The sequence below is a fragment of the Etheostoma cragini genome, chromosome 12 (assembly GCF_013103735.1).
Source record: "Etheostoma cragini isolate CJK2018 chromosome 12, CSU_Ecrag_1.0, whole genome shotgun sequence".
In the NCBI taxonomy this organism is placed as follows: domain Eukaryota; kingdom Metazoa; phylum Chordata; class Actinopteri; order Perciformes; family Percidae; genus Etheostoma; species Etheostoma cragini.
In genome coordinates this window covers 2,736,996-2,742,870 of record NC_048418.1, presented here as the reverse complement: position 1 = coordinate 2,742,870, position 5,875 = coordinate 2,736,996, and the positions used below count along the sequence as shown (strand labels likewise).

Genomic DNA, 5,875 nt, shown 5'->3' with positions numbered 1-5,875 from the left:
GTTGGTGATCGTGGGTTTACTTAACATAACTACCAAGATACCAAGTATTAGTATGCACTAGAAACAAGGCTTGGTAATGACTCCAACTTGCCAAGAACAAAGACACCACTTGATTACACTGGAGTCGAACGGTTGCACCGTTCCATTCGGTCTTGTTCAGTAGATAGAAGCATGCTGCATGCTTATGGCTCACTGGCGCTGATGAGATTTAATCTTTAAGCATTGAGGTTTGGTATTGAATGAATTTTTTTAAGGGCAATTCGGTAGATGCCTAAAAAGAATGGAACTTGTTACCCACCCCAACATATGTAGATTGTTGCTGTTTAAACAGTGCACTTTAAGAGAGGGGAAACGTTTCGTTGATCAAACACTTTAAACACACCTAGATGTGAAACAGTGTAACTAACTGCCCTTCTGCTCCAGTCCAAGGGCAGAGGCTGCGCCACAGTTTCTTTTGGCTCCTGGAGATCTATCAAAACCAATTAGCCATGGATTAGCATCCAATGTTGCTAATTATGATGCTAATTGGAGGGGAATACACAGCGGACCTCAGAAAGAAGGCAGAGGCCGTGACTTGAATACTGACAAGGTTTCCAACTTCCATTTCTAATGTGCTATTTGTATGACTTCTTATCTATCTATCTATATATCTATCTATCTATCTATCTATCTATCTATCTATCTATCTATCAAACATATTAAAAACCTACATAAATTAGTTATGTTTGTGTCTATCTGCCTTGGAATCCAGTCATGATGTTCTGTATTATGTATTATGTCTTAACCCTCTGCTATGTATTTTAAGACAAACTCATAAGACTCAACATATGATTGGTGTGAGATTAAAAAAAAAAAAAATGTACATCGTCACTGGAGTACTTTACCCATTGGATTAGGATTTAAATAACTTTTTTTAGCACTAAATTGTATGGAAAAATCTAAATAACCTAGACATAATATGACCTGAACATCACATTGGGTAATTGCTGCAATGAATTGCTCTGGCTGTTAACTGCAACCAACAATATATATAAAATATAACATAAGTACTAATTTACTATATATATATATAAGTAAATTAGTAAAAATCTGTCAGTCTGTCCACATAAATAATGTACAGACATTCATTTAATAAAGAAACTGTATGTGCACACGTGTCATTACAAACGGTATCTGCGGTGACGTTATGCGTCACAGCTGACATCTTCATTCAATGCTGCTGTGTCCAGGGGCACACAATGGAAGCTGGATAGAAGCCGCACAACAGTTTTTGTCATTGCACTCTTTTTTCCCATTTGAAAGTCAGCTGATATAAAGAGACAAGTCCGACAGCTAGATCTCGATCTTGGTCTGCTTTTAGAAATTTGCAATATTGAGTTTCCTGCTTTCTGCTTTATTATTGATAACTGCGGCAACAGTGGTGGACTACTTGTCTCCTCCACACCTCAACCTCAATCTTATCTAAATGCTGAACACGTACTGCACTTCCATAATGGTTTCTCATGTTATTATCAGATGTCTAGTCCAGTTTATTATGGTCACTGTTTGTCCTAAATAAATCTTTTATCCCAAAAGCCGTATGCCTGGCTCCAGGAATAGCACTGCCTGTTGATTAGTCCACCAACTTCATTAATGCCCCCCTGGAGGCTGAATCCTAAGAGCCAGGTTACACTTGAAAATGACTAAATGGTACATGTTGTCTGTCCTTGTGTATCAGTTTTAAGCCTTTCTGAACAGCCACCCTGTAAAATGAAAAGACATTGTCATACAGAGTAGGGCTGTTGGAACGAATTCCAAAAGTAAAAAAAAAAAAATCAATACTATTCAAATCTGAAATTACCATTCAACTGTATTTTTTTTTAAATAAATAGGTTGGCTAACTTTAGCTAATCTCCCTTGTCATGTCTGATCAACATTTAGGGGAGTGAGAACCCAAGGCTCTTTGAGCTAACGCTACGTACAGACTAACGATAGTAGCCGGTAGCGGTAGTAGCCATCAGGTGCAAGTGACAGGCTGCGGCAGGAAATCAGAATGAGGGAAATAGTTTTAACTACTTTAAAATCGACACCCAAAATGATTGTTATCAATAGTTAGCTTATACCTAGTTTGCGAGGTATAGGAGCATAGCTGGGAGCTTCATGGAGACAGCCACAGTAAATGTTAGCTGCCCTACAGCTTTCAGAGTTAGCATCAACATTACATTCTTTTTTTAAGATTATTTTTTGGGGCATTTTAGGCCTTTATTTGATAGGACAATTGAGGATATGAAAGGGGAGAGAGAGGGGGAGTGACATGCAGCAAAGGGCCGCAGGCCGGATTCAAACCCGGGCCGGCTGCATCGAGGAGTAAACCTCTATACATGGGCACCCGCTCTACCAACTGAGCTATCTGGGTGCCCAACATTACCTTCTAACTGCTGTATTTTCAGTAACGTTACAATCTGTAGGAAACGTTTTGCTAAGAAATCACTAAAATAGTGGCAGCACTGTTTGGCTTTTAGTTCCAAAACTTAGTTTAGTTTCTGGCTTTGGCTTCATATTTCAGTATATGTATGGCCCCAGTCTTAGACCCGGCACAGCACAAAGCCTGACGCAAGTGTCTTTGCTAGTTTGGGGCTGATGTTTTAATTTCTTATTGAGCGTCCACATCGTTTAACTAGCAAATGCACCTGTGCCTGTCTACGCGCTCATGGGCTTACAGGGAGGTGTGTTCAGGGGCATTCTTGGCTTATTGCTTTCTTGAGGCAGCGGAAAATGAGAGCGCCATTGACCACCGAACACCTGGTCTAAAGTCAATAACGCAGCCTTTTTATTGTTATTTAAACAGCTTTCAGTTCACACACGAGCAGATCAGTTTTTTCTCCTGAAAATCTCTCCTTGGACATTATAGTAAATGTATGACTACCTATAAAGGTTAGATTGGGAGACTTTAGCGTGAAAAATACGCAGAAAGGTTTTGTTTAATTTAGTGTAGCTTAACACTGATGACTGGCATTAATTGAGTAAAAGCTTGTGTAAAATAGAATATTAGATATTATGGTAATTTAGACACCAGCTGATGGGGAGAATGTTTTGCATTAACTGGGGACATAAGAAATAAATATAAGCCTGTTCCAAATAAAGGGCTTAGGTAAATAAAAGCAATGTAGGTGTTTAAGTTGGATGGATGGGTGTATGAATAGAGTTGTTAATATGACCAATGTTACATTTCATGGCTGAACAAACACACAAAAAAACAGTGTCAAATACATAACATAAGCATAACAAAAAAAATTAGGACCCACTACAGCCCAGTTTTAGAAATCAATGATCTCTCAGAAAATGGCAAAATCAGCAAAGACATTACCAAAAGAGGGAGGCAAAATAACCAGATATTGGAGATCATCACATTAATCAGCACGTTCCTGCTTATTAGTTGGTCTAAATTGTATGCATTTCCACATGGGAAATCCAATCTTGATTTACCAAGGGATTTACACATTTGACTCCTCTGCGTCACTGAGAAAAGTCCCATCACTGGCAGGAAAGCTTAAAAGTATCATTCTATTACAGGCTTAAAAGATCCAAAGAAAAAAAGGGGAAATATTTGAAAATCTGCATTCATCTAGCTGCCCGGTCTGCATTCAAGACTGCAGAGGATTGATCACAGTCCACTGTGCAAATGATTTCTTTAAAGCTCCGCTCTGCCTGGAGTCAAACACACCAATACACTGGCTGATAGGGCTATAGGGGTGTGTGTGTGTGTGTGTGTGTGTGTGTGTGTGTGTGTGTGTGTGTGTTAATGGTGAGCATATGTGCAGTTTTATAAATAATATTCCCTATGGCCAAATCCACCAGCTTCACATATAGTGTCACACTCTTCAACTACACACATACACATTCTTAAATAATGCACACACAATGGACATTCCCTCTCTCTCTCTCACACACACGCACGCACACAAAAGTATACTGTATACCACCGATTGTAGACACTTTTCTATCATGCACACACACACACACACACACACACACACACCTGCAGCCGCTAAACAGCATTTGCTCAGCACTGAAGCTGGAGTGAAAGAATGATTAAGACGGAGAGAAAGAAAGAGATGAGAGGGGAACAGAGAGAGAGGTGGAGATGAATGGAGTGATGGTCTTTACCTCGTGCAGACGGATGTGTTCGGGCTCCCCTCTCCTCACGCCGTGTTACTCTCATCTGTCTGTCTCCCTCTCTCTAGATCCCGCTCACTGCCTGCCACTGGCCAAGCAAATGTTTATCTCTCTCTCTCTCTCTCTCTCTCTCTCTCCATCGTTGTAGCACTGAGAATAAAAGACTGCTTCTTTCAATCTGTCACCACCTCTTTCTCTCTCTCTTCACTCTGCTCCCCACCATCTCTCTATCTCTCTCTATGTATATACTGTATATGTTTTTTTTTCTTCCTCTGCCAGCTTGCAGCCTCTGCGTCTGCAAACTGAGAACACGATTGGCTGCCACACACACACACACACACACACACACACAAACACACACACACACACACACACACACACACACAGTAGACTAGTGGCTACACATACAAAAACACTGAGATTATGATTGGCTCCACACAATTATTTCTGCAGTTTGCTCACACACACCCCTGTCAGTTTCTCTGCATCTCTCACTATGGCTGCAGTTGGTTAAAGGATAATTCAGTTTTTCTGGGTCTGACTTTTCACTTTTTTCATATTACTAATCATGACATTGTAATCACCAAAGTAATTGCTGAGATCTGAAAACACACTGATTTTGTAGAGACATCTGATTGGTTTAAATGGATGGCAGCTGTTCTGAGAAGTTATTCTTTCTTGGTCACTGGCTAATTTAAATTCATCTTTTCTTTCTTTACTTGCTCTTAGATAAGAAGATGTGCACATGCAAGGTTAACTGCAGGGATGGAGGACTTTTTAAATGCCCTACTTGTGACAAAGCTCACATCAAAAGTCAAAGACACCTGGAAGCTTGCCAAGGTGTTACACAACAGACATCCACCTGCCTGCTGCCCGGTCCGAACAGGACCAGTACCAGGGGTGTCCAAACTTTTTTAGATTTTTTGGGGATTTGATGTGAAGATGCCTGGAGGCCAATGGTCCCTTCTGACATTGTTTTTTAACAATGAAAGTTACATACAAATGCACTGATCTAAGACATTTTTATTTGCATTTTCATTAATTAATGTAATCGTTAATGTAACCAAATCATCACCACTCAGACGTTAACAAAACTTAAATACATTTTTTTTTTTCATGACCAAACATTCTGTATGGTAGCCTAGAAATCTTTATGCACCCTATCGGCAGCAAATGTTATTTGCTCAGGGTCAGTCTAGCAACTCTCGGCTTGACATAAGGACGGCAGAGTTGCGACGGTTCCGTGTGACTTCCCAGCTACTTGAAAACAAAGAATTCTTAAAAAAGGAAGATGTGTTCAGACTTTTGCCGACCGGATGCGGCAAAAGTTAAATCTACCAACGAGCGTCGCTCTGGTTGGTTGTAGTGCTGTCCTATTGCGTGCAGGGGGAATTTAAAAGACAACACTTTATCCCTTGGATTGAGCCCAGCCAATGGTGAGTTCCCAGACCTTCTTCTTCATTCTGGGTCTGGCTTGTCAGGCTAAATGTCTTAAATACTTGAAACTCTAAGTTGATAAATATCTTAACCTCATGTTCATTTTAAACATGACTTAAAAGTTTGTTAACATTTAAACATCTGACCGTTCCTCTTGTCCTTCACAAACCAAGACCGCGATTGGCCCCTGGGCCGAACTTTGGACATGCCTGACCGAGAACCTAGAGTCTCAGCACCTAGTCCTGATGCATTGGATTTGTTCTGTTCCATCTCCTCTTCCTCA

At 40.4% G+C, this 5,875-nt stretch overlaps 1 protein-coding gene across 1 annotated transcript in view; it reads right to left on the bottom strand.

Moving 5' to 3' along the window:
- LOC117954590 (cadherin-18-like) overlaps positions 1-4,282 on the bottom strand; it is a 75,498-nt gene extending 71,216 nt beyond the window's left edge. The window contains exon 1 of the mRNA XM_034888509.1: positions 4,147-4,282. The gene's annotated coding sequence lies outside the window, so the exon portion shown is untranslated. The remainder of the gene's footprint in view (positions 1-4,146) is intronic.
- Between the last annotated feature and the right edge of the window lie 1,593 nt (positions 4,283-5,875).